This window comes from Tyto alba, unplaced genomic scaffold, assembly GCF_018691265.1.
Source record: "Tyto alba isolate M040663 unplaced genomic scaffold, T.alba_DEE_v4.0 Super-Scaffold_22, whole genome shotgun sequence".
NCBI lineage: Eukaryota > Metazoa > Chordata > Aves > Strigiformes > Tytonidae > Tyto > Tyto alba.
The window spans coordinates 25,317,310-25,333,822 of NW_024881296.1; the positions used below are offsets into that span (position 1 = coordinate 25,317,310).

Here is a 16,513-nt window from a genome sequence, read left to right on the forward strand (position 1 = left end):
AGGAGAATGTATTTCTTTACCAGGAACTGAAAGAAGCACTTTTCTATAAAGAAGAGCAAGAAGAAGTTTTAATTTTGTCTCAGTTTATTTCTTCATATGGAAAACAGGCTCCCTTTGGTTTTCCTCTCAGACTGCAGGAAGCGTGCTACCATACATGTTGTGAATGCTACTCTGTACATACTATGTGTTTAACCACATGTGTATGGTGTTTTGGGAAATACTGAACATCTGAACCTGTGGATTAAGCCCCTTTATAGTCAGTGGGGGGAGACAGTTCCAGCTGCAGAAACCCTCTGAGCTGTCTTAGGTTCCTACCGTAGGACAGGATTCCTCCCCATGTAGACACACCTTGCTCTCTCTCCAGACTATGGAGAGAGTCTAGGTGACTAACTTGGATGTATATGTGTCAGTTTAGACAGAGAAAATAGCCAATGGGTGTTATGCCCACTACCTTTTGCACTGACAGGGACGTCTCATCGGTTCCTTGTGATACCCCCTTGGACTGGCTGTGTCCACTCACAGCCTCAGTTTTTGACTGCATCCTTTTTGGGTGAAAGCTTTTATTTTGTCCTGTGTTTGAACATCACCTTGAGCAATAAGGGTACACTATGCTCCTTCAGCAAACCCTTAATGTTGCCACATACAAAACTGATTATAACCATCATCCCCAAAAATTAAAGTATGTTTGTCTCATGTTTCTGTGATTTCAGTGTTGGGATACCAAAGGTAGTGAAAATGGCAGGATGGAGGGAAAAAATAGAGACAAATCACAGGTCAGAAACTATGGCAGTGCCAGTCAGCATGTCTTCACATCAGTCACCGTTGCTGATTTCTGCCATCCAAGACTGTGGGCCTCCATTCCTAAGGCTCTGCCTTGGTGAAATGACTCTCCCAGATATGTTTCCCATGGTTGCCCTAGGAAGGCAATCTAGAAGTGAGTCCCTGCTACTCCGCTTTGCAGCTGTGGTACAACCTTCTGCCTGAGGCACAGGCTGGGTCTTAGTGAGCTATGGGTTGTGTGCTGTGAGAAGGCAGCATTCAGGTGTGAAGAGCAGGAGGTATTCATCTTCAGATGCAGTAGTTCTCTTATTCTTGTCTGGTCCACCAGCTTCCCTGTTGCCAATTTCTGGTGAATTTTGATGACATTTCACACAGCTGTGCTAGGTTGTATGGCATAGCATTCATGTGCCATCCTACTTGGGCTACCTCAGGCTTGTGTCAGAATGTGGGCAGAAAGAAGAGGCACTACTTTGTATTTAGACTGTGACCACATTATTTTGAATTGATGTTCCCCTCCTTCATAAACTGGCCATGCAGTAAGCATGCAGCACCACAACAGTGAGGCCAGGTTTGCTGAGAGGTGTGCATGTGTAGACAGCTGGAACAAGGACAGGTGTTTAGAGGTGCATCTTTTGTGTACTCCTACCAAGAGGAAATTGGTCACTCTTGGTCACAGGAGATCAGCTAAACACCAGTAAGCACAATTCCTCTTAGCAATCCTGAATTGCAGGCTGTGACATCTCTGGAAGAAGTGGATGGCCTGTAAAAAATCTAGAGAACCATTGAGTTATCTTCATTTCATGACAGGGCTCACCAGTAAGTGGCAGCTATACAAGATGTGGGGATCCAGGATTGAAAGGTACTGCTGTAAAGATGTCTTCTGTCTTCAAGCACCTTTGTGTCAGACAAGACTTTAGTCATTTTATGTTTCTCTGCTCTTAATCTGCCATTAATCAATCAAGAAGGACAGGAACACTACCTTTCTTCCACCTCATCTCCTCTGTCCATTGCAACCTTTGTATTCCTGGGGGGGCAAAGGCAGCCTCTTGTTAGAAGTACCTAAGAGCAATGGAATGTTCCTTTTTGGGAAGGTCCTTTTGGTACCACTGGGACATGGCCCTGGCCCTGAGCTCCAACCTCCCTTCCTGTAAGATCAAGGAGATGACCCCCCACTGTCTGCTCCACATTTGCTTTCGAATAAGCAAGAGACATGACGCATCTTGCTCCTCTGAAGCACTGTGAGATCAAGGGTAAGAGGCACCTCAGTCCTTCACCTACCCTTTGTCAGCAGCAAACTAGGGATACTCTCTGAAACTATCTGTGGCTGTCAGAGCAGGGCCCAGATAACAAATTAGATGTGGCTTGATGGCAAAACTGTTTTCACTAACAGAAAATCCCCATGGTACAGGATAGGGCCCGGTGCTGCCACATCAGATCCTATTACCAACCTTGCAGTCTCTGCCAGAGCTAAGAGAGGAACACGTTGATTTGGAAAAGCCCTTGCCACCTCCCTTGGACATTGCCATGACCACTCTAAGGAACAATCCTGACATTGCAGCCCTGGCAGGCATTATATTGGTTTGAAGAGACTCCAGATGAAGAGCAGCCTTATATTCAGTAGAAGTAAGAAAGTGAAAACAGAAGGGGAAAGGCTGGTCATGTGGATATCCTGTGTAGGAGCAGAACTCCTTCATCCTGGGATGGGACTGGGGTGGCACAGGCACATGCAGCACCAACAGTGCTCCAGGACAAACCTTCTGTGCTCAGAGCCAAAGGGGAGGTGGGATTTAGGCTTGCTAGCCCTTGGTGACTGACTTCCAAACCCAAACCTCCCTGGCCTCCTCAGCCCCTCTTGCATGAGGAATTCCTGATCTTTTCAGATACAGGATGATGAGTTGGGTGAGAAACACTTTGCCCATCCCATGAAAAGTTTCTGACTCTTAAAATTTTCAGAAGAAAATTCTGGTCAGATTGCACAAAACTGCAATTTCCCAAAAAACTGGAAGGGAAGATTAAAGAGCTTCACTGAAATAAACATCAGTGGGAAAATCAGGCTAGACAGGCGCTTAATGTCAGTCACAGACCTACCATTATTGGGCCACTTTCCTGTCTTCTATTGCAAACTAGGAAAACGAAAGTTAAATTCAGTGGGTGAATTTTAATTGCAACATCATTCTCCATGATGTCAGTTTATGAATATGTTGAGCCTCTAAGAAAAACATCTCCATAAACTGCAGAAGTAACTGCCCTTCTGCCCGTCTTGCAAAATATATTCCAGGAAATCATGAGGGAAATAATATGTCTAGTGAGGAATCCATTTCCAGGAAAAAAAACCTCAGGCTGGATGGGCCAGAGACAAGAGAAACTGAACAGTGTGGAGGGGAAACATAATCACAGAAAACTGTGTGGTAGCTGCATATCTCGATGCAGAAATAAAAATGTGCTAGAAAACATCATATGGGTTATGATGAGATGTATTCAAAAATTTTGAAATAAGAAAGATAAGAATATTATTTACATTTATCTTAAGCCCACTGCTTATGCATTTGTTTCAAATCCAGAAAGAGACAGGGATCTTATGAAAAAAAATCTACGTAGTCATACCGCCAGAGACATTATGAGAACATATGGAGTCAAGGCAGCTAACATTGGTTTGCCTATGCAACCATAAAGTGGACACTTCCCAGTCACTTCCCAATTTGATTTGTCAATCAAGATCACTTTCTTTCTTCAATGTAATTTCCCAAGTCTTTCATAGAGAGAAACCAGACATCTTCATTGCTTTGTTGTGCAGGCACATGCACCTTTTCACTTCAGATTTCATTGTTTATAAGCCTGAGTTTGAAAGTTGGGGCTACCAAGCTGCTAGAAATGAGAATTAGCTATGTTTATAAATCTGAATGGAAGAAAAGTGACAACACAGCTTAAGCCAAGTCCAGGGAGATGGCCATAACTGGACAGCATTCCCACTGAAGTCATAGATTCTCATTCCCCTTCTGTTTGGGATAGAAGTGTCCACAAAAATGAGAAAAATAACAGTGAGGATGAATAAAGACAGCCTACAGATACAATTCAGGAGACCCTTTTGCTCTCTGTCCTTCTCATTCAGAGCAAGCATGATGCTTAGCTTTTTCTCACTAACTTCAGGTGAACCCTGGAGACCCCTTCCAGCCTGTCTTCCCTCTTGACAGTCTCTGCTGTGGCTTTGGATCTTTCTCCCAAAGGAAGAACAAATGGAAAAACAGATGTAAACAGCTGAGCAGCTGGAGGACTGGTTCTTTCTGCTTGTCACTTTTCCTGTCTACCTTCCACAGGGGTCTCTGACCTCCATGCTACCACTGCCCTCAACTATGGATACTGCACTTGTGGGGTAACATGAGGGTGATCAGAGCTCTGTTCCTCAGTGGGGAACAAGTGAGGATCACAATCAGTTCCCCCTTAAAACATCTTTAGCCCCTTTCTGCAGAGTGCTACAGTCAGTGGATGCATTGAAGATTTGTTACTAGCTGCTCTGAAGTCAAAGTGTAACCATTCCCGGAGGTGTTGAGCGGAGTGTGAGCCTACATGACCTCTCCTGTAGGACAGCTGGTTAGCAGGAATCAGGTTAGCCAGCATTAGTGGGGTGAGGCCCAGTGACAACTGGGGAGTCTGTAGGACAGACCAGCTATGACGTGTGTAAGTGCTATTATCTATAATTAGCCAACACAATAGAATGGTTTCTTGGTTTTCTCTACACTTTTGTTATTGTTGCATATTGTATGGGCAGATCCAAACACCTCCTGAATTCCCACAAGACCTTAGCAGGATCTGTGTTTTATGCTTTGCATTATAACACTACTTATTAAAGAAAATGGTACCTTCCTCATTTTTCTGTGGTCATGTGTATCACTTTTAATCCATCAGGTCTGTGGCGAAGGAATGGCTTCTGCCTATTCACAAGTTTATTAGTATGTCAAAGTCCTATTAAAGGTTTATACAGTGTGGCACCATGGAAGAGATGTGCCAAAGGATCTCAGTGATCCAGTGCCCACTTACAGTAAAGGAAACTACACTGAAGGAAACATCTTGCTGTTGCCCTATAGGTCTGGTCCAAGACAGAGTTCATTCAGAGTAGAGTTCCACTAGGGACACAGTGAAATCTCTTCATTCATAACATTTCAGCTGGTAGTAGATCTTTGAATCATACTAAATTTTTAAAGATGAGTCATTGACTAAAACTTGATTCAAGCACTTTGGAGCAACTCGTCTCTGAATCCCAGCTTTGCAGCATTCCTGTGCAATATTTCTGTGACAACTCAAATCAAAACCTAGATGCTGATGCCTGTCCCTTTTCTCTCTGTGTCCCCAGACCTGGCATTCCAGGCAAGCACCCTGATATTAAACCCTTCCTCTGTAATTTTCAGATGGAGTCTAGGTCATGCTTTTACCATGTTTTCTGTGGAGATGATTTGGGGAGCACCTCATATAGACTCTCTATACCTCCTTTCACTGCTACTGAAAATAAAAGGGATCACAATGAACAGCACTGCCCAAGGGCAGATTATTTTATCGCAGCCATGCTCAGTGCACAGTGGTCATGAAGAAGAGCAAACTGAAAGGAGTTACACCTGACACTGCCAGAGCCTGCCTGCCATCTCCCTGACACTGGTCTCATCCAAAATTGGCCAAGGCAGTTACGTTCCTAACTCCTATTTAAGATCAGGGTGTGTAGGTGATTAAAAATGCAACAGGTCCCTAAGTATCTTTGAGGATTTGGTTCTTGACTCTACTTCCCCACCGGAGCCCTCAGTGGTACCTCCCCAGCAGAACATTGCCCACAGCCTCCAAGGCCAGCTCCAGCCTCCTCCTGCCGAGACGGCGCAGAAGTCACAGCAAAGGAGAAAAAATCCCCCAAGTGGACAAATTCTGTTTCCAACCCCACTTCTCTTCTAAGGAAGAGAGACTAGGGTGGTACCTCGACCGTGTAAAAGCAGAGCCCTCATAAATGTGTATCATTGTGAAAGAGTTTGTGGTTTCTAATGGAAATTCCCTGTTTTGAGGACAGAAATTTTTACTAAAAGTGATAGAGTATTTCATGACAGCAGGCTTTTATAGGTGCTCTATCATAAAGGCACAATCTGACATGAAAAGCCTGGGATTTTTTCCCCATTTTTGTTGTCAGTCATCCCTGCTTAATTTTGAATGCCACCTAAATCTGAATGGTGGCATTTTATACCTGTGGTGCACAGAGAGCCAGGCTGCAGGGATTGGGCCCTTTTCAGTTATACCTACATGGATACAGAAACAGCCGCATAAACCACTGCGAAGGAAGGCATTTTTGGCGGGAAAATTCATTCTGCAAAACAAGTGGTATCTTATGCACTGAAAAAAAGAGAACCAACAAAAACTGCATTTTGGGGAACTAAAACTAGGATCTGCTAAGCAATAAATAAGAAGAAAAAAAGAGAAGGAAGAGAAGAAAACAACCACAGTGTCTGACCGTAATTTCCTTTTAGAGGATTACCTCCATGTAAGAAATGAAGCAACTACTTTCAAGATGATGAAAGTTTGTTGTTTTTTCTTTTTTTTTTTTTCAATCAGTACAACATAATTCAGCATTTAGAAACTAAACTGGAGAATATAAGCATCTTTTTTCCTTAGTTTCATTAAAAGCACTTTATTTGCATAGACTAATGGCCAAATCCCAGCCCAAATTCTCTAAGGTAAGCTAAGCAAAAATCACTGGTTGACCACAGAGAGGATATTGTTCCCATTTGCTGCTGGATTCTTCCCCCATTGTTAAAAATAAGTAAACTTTGGGGAATAAAATGGGCCTTTGTCTCTTGATCAGGTACTGAAGGTTGACCAGGTTCAGTGTACTGAAAATGGAAGAGAGGAATTTCAAGCTCTGAAGTGATACATAAGCCCAAATACCTGTGATTTTAATTTGCTTATGATGAGAGTAGAGAAAAGGGACAAACCTATTAATTACAAGGATAAAGTAGTGATTTCTGTCTTGGTACCAAAGGTATTCATTTCACACCCCAGCTCAGAGTGTTCAGCTAAGCACTTTATGCTCTTTGCTGAAAAGGGATGAACTGAATCAAGTGCTTTGATACACTGAACATCTCGGTGTTCACACAGACGGTGTCACACTGGTGGAAAGGGATGTTCTCTGACTTGTTGTTACAATATAGAGCAAGACGACTTCATACACACAGCCCTCCAGCCACCATCCCACTATCTTTTTAGATTAAATATGAGGTTTATGAAAATTTGACAGCTACCTCTTACCTTCAGCATTTCTTTTATGTTGATTATACAAGAAGTTCTTGTATATTTTGACAGCCCTCCAGACATGTATTTGATGTCAGAAGCATACCTTGGCACAGGCCTTGCTGATAAATAGGATGGGCTGTCCATCTAACCACCTTACACCCTCTGTTTCCTCATCTTTGTAGCTCAAAACCTAAATGCAGTCACTGAAGCTTTATCTGAAAATCTGAATATGCTGTTCTGGGAACAGCAGATCCAAACGTGTGACATTTTCTACAGGCTTGTGTCCTTTTCACCCTGATCCACCTCTCTGCAAAGACCTTTGTCTCCACCATGATTATATGCCATTTCCATCAGGCACATCAAAGCTAGCCCAGACCTACGGGACAGTGACTGAGTGGCTGTGATGTACATGCTGATTAGCCACCCAAGACTCTTTAATGACTTTTTCTCACAGAAAAAAATCCACTACCCACTAATTTCCAAAATGCTTGTAGAAAATTCACTGGCTTGGGGAAGAGTTGCTCACTTGCCTGTTGTGACTGGAACTAATGTAGAGACCAAAAGTTACTGGGGGTGATAGAGGAGTAAAAAACACCTGGGAAAAAAGTGCAGACACATAATCATTGCCTGCAAGACTAGAAGCCCAAGATTAAAAGCATAGAAGGAACCAAATCCAGTTAAATCTGGTAAAAGTTCTGCATGGCTAAAGATAAAGAAATTGGCATAGGAAAGTAAAAACGAGAGGACAAAGAATATTGTGTGTGAGAAGTTAGACACCAATGTCTTAGAGGGGATTGCTGTAGGCTGGGGGTTTATGAGGAGCTGCCACTGAGGCCCCTCAACCTCATTCAGAATTAGACCCTTTTTGCTAAGGGGTCTTGCAAGCTTCCTTGCAAAGGCGGCTAGGAGCCTTCTTAGGAGCTTGAAGATACACAGCGGTTGCAATGACTGCAGTGCCATATGACCCTTCCCAAGCTCACTTTGAAGGAAGTAGCTCCTCAAAGAGCATGTAGACATTGTGTGATGCCATATCCCACTATCATCTGCCTGATGTTTAAAACATAGCCTCTGCTTTGACTGTACTGGAGTCCCCAAGACATATCCCTTTCCAGAGGTCAGGCAAAAGGAGGGGAGCTCATGCTCAGAAATATTTTTATTACAGAATCTAGAAAAAATTGTTAGTTCAGTTACCACACTGAATGGTTATTTCACTGTGGCATTTTCGTGTTTTCCTCCTGACAATAAGCTGCATGCTTAAAAAAGTGAGTATTTGATCTGGCCAGAAGGTGACCGTCACATTTCCATGTGGTGAGTAGAACTGCAAAGACCTTGAGGGACACAAGTAAGGCCCAGAAAATAACATATTTTCCTCACAGATGATGCATTTAAAATGCCATTATTTGTCAAAGATTTGCCACTAAGGCTAAAATTAAGGTCTTCTCTTTGCTATGTGGCATATAAGAGGCAGAAGTGGCAACAGCTGCCAAACTCTTTATGGGGTTCTCTTGTATGTACCACTTTTCACCAAAAGATATTAAAGCACCTTATACAGTGCAGTGATATTTTATTTTCAGCACATTTTTCATGAGAAACTGAGGCAGAAAGAAGGCAAATTACCTTTCAGATGTTGCATGGAAAATCAAAGGGCAAAACAAAGCATCTACTGGAGTTCACCCACAAAACCCCAACACAAACATGCAATTGCAGTTTTTGGTTAGTCTGAAAAATTCCCTAATAGGGGGATTACTGAGTGCTGAAGGTTTGATGAGTAAGTCTGTTCAGTTGTTAAATTAACAACTTTTTCCATGCTTGTGTCGTTTATTAGGATTTTTCCTTAAAGACCAGTACAGAAATATTATCTGCATTATTTATTTATGTCAGTCTCACAGTTATGACAGGTTTACGTTGCAGCACACTCTTGTTCTAAGAAAACTGTGGGAATGCTTAGTTCTGGAAGCAAACAGAAATGTTGGAGGGAGGAGGGACAACCACTGGGACATAACGCAGACCTCTCAAACTCCTCTTCTAGCACATCTGGCTCTCTTAAAATAGCACAGACAGGAGTCAATTGCAGTAATATGTTGTATTTCAGTGCCTGAGGTCAGCAAACATTTTCACTGAGTATAGCATTTGAGGTGACTTAGAGCCATAATAATTCCAGGGCTTATGTTTGAAAGATACACTCTGGGGATCTGTGTATAATGCAGTAAGAATTGGCACTGTGCCTTGTTACCTACCAAATGGAAGTAGGACCCCCTTGCAAATATACCATCTTAGGTTTGGTATAACTTACGGGATAATGAGTGTTCAATTTACTCTCCAAATACTAAGTTCAAGTAACTTACACAAGGACAGGATCAGTTCGTGGTGTTGCACAAGCAATACTAAGACTCTCTAGAAATATGGTCTTTGATTTACACAAATGTTACAGCCGTTGCTGGACTGTACATCTTTTGGCCTAGTATTTTTATATCTTACAGTGTCTGAAGGCAAGAGGATTCAATCTCTCTTTGAAAAGATCCTTCTTGAGGTACTTCTGGGGTACCTATCTTATCTCAGTGAGTAACTGTGTAATTGATTAATGTATCTAGTAAAATTCACAGCATTTCTTCTCAACTTGTCTTGAGATTGAAGACAGGCCTTTCTTTTCAGACCTGAATAAAGGTTTTGCACCTATATCAGTTGGTCTGGTTAAAGATATATCCTCTCCTAGCAAACTTTCTTGCTAATACTAAATAAGGCAGTTTATGACTGTAAGACCACACACAGCGACTGTTTTCAGAGAGAAAAATCTCAAAGAAACATACTCATCTGATAAATGGGAGAAAAGGTAAAGCTCAAACAAAGCAAAAACAAACCTTTAAAAGGAAGTGGAAAGGAAGAAAAAAATCTTCTGTTCAAGCCTCAGCCACCACTGAACAGGGAAATGGACATAGTGACATGCAGGTACCTTCTCTACATACTCCTTACTGTCATCTCTGTGCAGTGACTGCAGATCTGAAAGCAAAGGCAGGGTACAGAGCAGGAAAACACAAGTGGAATAAGCAAAGGTGGCTATAACAATACCTGGTCTGCATGGCAGCAGCAGTAATTAATGGCCAACTTTGCAGGAATGCAGGCCTGGACAGAACAGCCTGGCCTTCAAGCTGAGCCCTCTCCAGCAGTGAGCTGATATAGCTGAACTCAATCTCAAAAGCATTTTTTCTCCCCCTCACCCTACTCTCACTAGTAGGCAATTCCAGGTCCTGCTTTCTCTGCAGGGTGGCAATTCCTCTCTTAATCCCAGCCTGGAAGAGCCACCGTGCTTTTGCAAAAGTGGAGGTGAGGACCTGGCTGCCCTGGTTCCAGGCGGGGCAGCCCACTGCTCCCCCCAGTTGTGCCGGAGGGTGCCAGTACCCGAGGCCAGCTTGGCCTGCCCCACGGCAGCTGTGGCACAGGGCACCTCCACTTTCCATGTGTCCCCTCCACAGCAGAAGCGACAGTCCCATTCGCCCAGAGACCTCATGGTGCCCTGCGGCAGGAGGCTGAGCCCGTGCCATAAGAAGCATTTGCTTTCTGAAATCCTCATAAGGCAGTGGTGCTTCAAAACGGGATAGATAGCAATACAAAAATGGAGTGTTTATATAAAACACTAACACGGCAGCTGTTGCTAGTAGCAACAATATGGCAATCACCAGCTAATATGGAGATGTTTGTTTCAAACTTATCATCTTGATTTTGATGGGTGGCCAAAACTTCACAGAAGAACATTTTATTTTGCTGTGTGTGGATGTGCATGCACAAGGACAGGGCATGACAGCAAATAACTCTCCCAAAGTACGGGGTCAAATGTGCTCAGGGGAGTTTAACTGTAGCCAGCAGTTGCACTTGGAAAGATTTGCTCTGCCTGACACTGCTTTTGCCTGGAGGATGGAGTCCAGGTGTGTGGTCATAAATGTTCCCATTCATGGTTAACTTCGTGGTGATGAGGATCTGCTTACTGGCAGTTCTCCTTATTACTTAGGAAGCAGGTACAACACAGGAATGACAAACTCACATGGGCATCACTATGATGAAGAGTTTGGGGATATTCCCATCATACCACTGGGGCTTGGAAGAGGCCAACTGGAGGTGAACGACAGGGAAATTGCAACTACTTCTGGTTGTTCCTCCTAGGCACCTACGGTGACAGCCATGTTCATGTCCAAGGGTGCTTGTTATGCCTGGAACAGCTCCTGCTCTACCAGGGGAGTTGTAAGGTCTTCCCACTCCTGAGCCTTTCTAGTTTTTGTATCAGTGGAACACATACACAATGAAACCCAAAATTACACTCAGGCCAAGTCTTCTTGGTTTTATTCCAGACTGGCTCCAAGGCCATTGGCAGTCTGCAGATCAACTTTCGTGTGAAAGTGAGATGACTTATGACCGAAAATCACATGTAAGAATTCAGTGTGAAATCCAGGTTATCTCTGGTTTCCGCTGATTCTCATTTTGAGATCTGAGATCATTTTGATGCTGAAATTCAAAGCAAAACACAAGGTGCAGAAGGAGAAGAAATACAAGCCTACATCAACCACAATTGAAAAGAAAACATTTGTATTAATCCTGAAAAGCAAAATCAAGATTCACACCCATCTGGATGCAGTATGAAGTATAATCTGTCCCTGAGAGCAAACAAACTTGGCAGAAAAGCACCATCTCAGTTTCTGATTTGTGAATGGACAACATAAAGAATCAAAGTAAGTGAGAAACCTGCTGGAGTAAATAAAAGGTGAGTTGCATCTCACTTTTCAACACTTTTTGAGTACTTTCAACCAGAAATCTTAAAAAGAATAGAATTCAGACTCAATTACTGACATTCTCTATTATCTTGTTGTTTATTGTAAGCAAGCAAAGATTTAGATCTGCATTCCCTCTGTCAGAAATGATGGGCAACTTCAATTCCCTGACGCCTTTGTTCTGGCTACCCCGGGGAACCCAAGGAATGAGTGATGCCCAAGTGCCGCCAAGATACAACAGCAATCTGAATTCAGACACAGCTGAACACCAGCACAGACCCTTTGGGAAAAAGGCCTGTATGCACCCACCCTCCACAGCTAAAATCCCACCCATTGGAACCAGTCACCTGATGACGAGTAAAAACCTTTAGAGCTGCCAACTTAGTCTTGGGGGGAGCACCCATGAAGGTATAAACAAACCATCCTGCAGAGCAAATGCAACCAAAAGGGTATCATGTGAATGGCACAGAATACACCCTGGTCTGTATTTATAGTATTATTTTTTATTTGTAACCTTTTCCTATGCAATGGTAACCCAGTGTATAGAAAGGTGGTGCAATCTAACCCACATTGCAATCAGCTGAACAGAGCAGGGAAAAACTGACAGTGGGTTTCACTTTCCAATGGCAGGGTTAGCAGGTCTCACCTGACTAAAACTGCAGGAGTTCAGGACCAGCTGGGTAGATGGATCTCCTTCTGAACTGGTACAGGTAGGAGGTAGGGACTGGTGTCAGGCTGCCCTCTTTTCTGTGATCAAACCCTGAACCATGCCTATGCAACCCACAACACACTCTGGAGAGTGGTACGAAATTAGACCTGCTTTCAGAAGACACGTAGAAATGTGACCTATTCCCACAAACTCACACACCGCTCTGTTCTATGAGTCCATGGACAGATCATGCAGAGCTTTCCTTTAAAAAAAAAAAAAACAACAAAACCAAACCAACCAACCAACAAACAAACACACACACACAAAACCCCCCACAAACAAACAAACAAAAAACCCCAGTCTAACCACCCTGACTTTGGTGTAACTGCTTTCCTTATTTTGGTAAATGTTCCTATTGTCCCCTGGGGAGACCGCAGTTGTGCCAGTGAAGATAAAACGGGAATACAACCCCTCTTCCACACGGAGAGGCATTGATGAAGGCTTTTTCTGATCTATATGGGCTTGAAAGAGTCACTGCTCCAGGTATGTCCTGCTGTACCCTTCTCACAGCCACGTTCCTGCTGTATCCTTGCTGGTACAACAGGGTGAAGGCGGGTTTCAGGATTCATTCACACACTCTCTCATTTCTAAGAGCCATCATGTCAAATATATGTGCAGGTAGTAGAAATAAACAAAAGTGAGATGTGGCTGGGATTTTCCCATTTGTGGTTTGATAAGAGCAGAAGAAAAGAGGGGCTTTCCAGCCACAACAGATTTGTTCTTTTGTTCTATTGTTTACTATCAGCTCCCAATTCCTTTATCCTCCCAACTAATGCTGCCCCTTTCTTGCCACAGTCTGGAATCCTTCACTGAGCCACAGTGTGAGAGGAAAGAGGAGAAAACACCTAGTTTGACTGTAGCTCACAGAAAGGGGAAAATCACCATCTGTTCTGTGTTGGCAGAGAGCACTCTACATAACCCCTCTCTCCCAAAATTGGCTGGGCAAAGTGCTTGGGAGTGGACCACAAAAGCAGCCATGGCCTGGGAGGAAAAACAGGCTGCCTGGGCCCAGGGGGAATCAGAGTCATCAATCTGATGTCCTGGCTTCTCTAAGGAAAATGCTTCACATCTTGAGGAGCAAACCCAGCCCCAAGAGGCCTAGATCTACCCCGGGTCAGCTGCCCTGCAGGACCTCCCTGCTCCTGCTTTTCCTCCAGTGAATGCAAAGCACTTCAGAAAACTGAGGGAAGCAACCTGATGTACAGGAGGGGAAGAGCTTGTACGCAGCTTAGTCCTACAAATCCCCTGTAAGTCCACCCCCACTCCCATGCCTTGATCTTTAAAGTGTAAACGTCCCGTGTCCCTGAAGGAGAGTGCATTCACTTAGACAGGAATGGCTTGGGAGAAACACATTACCTGCAAACAGCTCCAGGTGTGGCCAAGCCATCTGTCATCTGTGCTGCTCATCCTAGGGCCACCACTGCGTACAACAAACACACTGCTCTAATGCGCTGTGGTGTAAGATCTGTACGAAACGGAGGGGCGGACCACAGCAAAGGCTCTGAGTCTGCAAAGCAGAGCTGGGTGGTGGAGAGGGAATCGATCTCTTCAGGGAGAGAAAAAGCTGTTCCTGTGAGGGATCTTCATTTGTAAACAGCCCATATTTCTGTTAATATTCAGTGTGGAGATTGGCTTTGGGAGCTGCATCTACGTTACCCTTCACACACTGGCGGAGGAAGCTGTGAGGGTGCTCTGGCTGGCGGCTGTGAGGGCAGCTCACGCTGTGCTGCTCCTCCTGTCTTCACCCACCCAGTACAGCAGCTCTTCTGGCCTCGGGACCCTGCCCACAGCTCTGCGGTGCTCACCAGGAGCCAGCATGTGCTCGCTTAGTGCTCCACACGAATACAGCCAAGCTTCGTTCTGTGGGACCATGCAATTACTCCACCAAGCCATGGCTTTTTAGGACACCTGCTATTCAGATGGGGCATGCTTGCTCATAATTAAATAAGCTGCTTTAAAGTCATTTTGTCACAAATTAAGTGTTTGTGATACGCAACGTAAAAAAGCTATAAAAAAAATAATTATATCAGAGGAGTAAAAAAAAATCAAACTGTTTTCCATATGGGCAAGTAGGTTTATACAGATACCTTCCATGTACAATGGCCATTATATCCCCACAACTGTTACTAGATGGGAGCTAATTAGATAGAGATACAGCAGTGTGTGCCAATTTACAGTCTGGTGATGTGCTATCAATATACCACCCATTACTGTATCTTTTCCTCCTGGGAAATTCAAAGCATTATGCCCTGTGTACAGCTATGTCCTATTTGTAATCTAAGCTTCTGGCCTGGCTAATCACCACCCATTAAACTCTCGTTTTCTTCATGAATTGCACACTTTCCAGATTAAACCCTGTGTCTTAATCATGCAACAGACTGAGCTCAGAAATACATCTGCGTAGAATGCTGGGAGTGAGGGCCAGGCAGACCTGAACTGCACAGATCCCCTAAGCCCCTGAGATGCTTAACAGAGGGGCATGTTCAGATACACATTTAACAGATATACTGAAAAATAGATGCAAAATCAGGACAGCTCTCCTTTCGCCCTTCTGGACACATCTCTGTCTAACCAAAAGTGAATTTTGCACCTTGGATTTCTGCCAGTCAAGCTGAGACAGCCTTTCTGTTCAAAGAATAGCATTCAGGGTGAATTCAGCAGCAGATGTAGCTGTAACATGCATCTGCAAAGAGCTATGCTATGACACGGCCTTGTCCCCTGTACATGTGAAACGGATAATCCTTTGGGAGAAGCAGCAGGGAGACCACAGTTTTACAAGCATGCTTTCCACCTAAATCCATGGCTGAAATATTTCCAACCCTTTGACTTTCAGCCTTTGCTCCTCTTTTTCACTAGATCAAAAGACTGGTAGCCAGAATACTGGGTTGTAATTTGCCTCTGTCACTGAATCAGTAGGACTAGTATCATGCATTTAACACCAAACATTGATGAATTTTCATAATGGCCTGGTAGAATGAGTGCTGTTGTCCTTATGTTTCTGACGTGCCCAGTTTGGGGGGCAGTCAGCAACAGACCCTGGAGAGGTACAGGGAGAGCAGAGGTAGATTTTTCCTGGATATTTTAATCTACTCAATTAAATTAAACTTTATTACTTGGATACATAGTTCTAACACATATTTTAAGCAAGGCATTTTATTACATATTGTCATACATCACTAAATTATTGCATAACACCACTTCTTCTATAGAAGTCCAATGCTTAGATTCTCAAGAGCTAGTTGGCACTGGCAAAGTGTATGCCTACATCTGCTTGCAGACAGTAAACTGTTGCCATTAGTTTTCCAAAAAACATACAAAAACATTTATCTGAGTCTTGGCTATTCCACTCCCCCATCTTTTTAACTATTCTTAGTGTAACTTGATCTGGTGATGTGTCTTTAAACTGCAAAATCTAAGGTCTCTGAGCAAAGGACAGACTGTACCCATTGCCCTTTAACGGTAAGGAGAAGCTGCCCACACGGCAGCCCCCTCTGCACATCTCACCTTATGCTGGTGATGCTAGATGGAACCTTTACCTGGCAAATGTCTCATCTTTTCCATCCATAACAGCTACTAGGGCTTTTTTTTTCTTCTTTAAGGAAAAAAAAAAAAAAAAGTAGCTCCTTTAAAAGGAAAGAGGAAGCCAGAAATTTCGTAGCATCTCAGTCCTGCCCCATGATGCTTCTTCCTGTCTGTGAATTTCCACCTGCCCCTTCTGTGTATATAAGGCAGCACGCGTGGGGTAGAACTGTTTAGTTGCCTGCCTCTGTCCAAAGGATTAGTAGCAGTAGGGAGTGATGCTGTTTCTCCTTTCCTCTGTAGTTCGCGGGAGGTGAAGGAGCTCTGTCTGGACTCACTCCTTGGGTAAGTACTGCCTGGGATAAAATCTGTGGTGTTGGGGTTGAAGCTAGTGGAGTGCTCCAGAAGCAGCTGTACAGAGATGTACAAAAATATAGACAGGGGAGAGGTGCGCCCACTGCTAAGTGTAGCTCGTGGGCAGAGCTGACTG

General features: G+C 43.7%; 1 protein-coding gene across 2 annotated transcripts in view; it reads left to right on the forward strand.

Moving 5' to 3' along the window:
* The window catches only part of LOC104357538 (T cell activation RhoGTPase activating protein), a 42,815-nt gene that overhangs the window by 18,063 nt on the left and 8,239 nt on the right, over positions 1 to 16,513 (forward strand). Inside the window, exon 2 of one of the 2 annotated variants that reach the window (XM_032983269.2) lies at positions 16,327 to 16,368. The gene's annotated coding sequence lies outside the window, so the exon portion shown is untranslated. Of the gene's footprint in view, positions 1 to 16,260; positions 16,369 to 16,513 lie in introns of those variants that run through there. The other variant, XM_032983270.2, reaches the window with a different exon arrangement.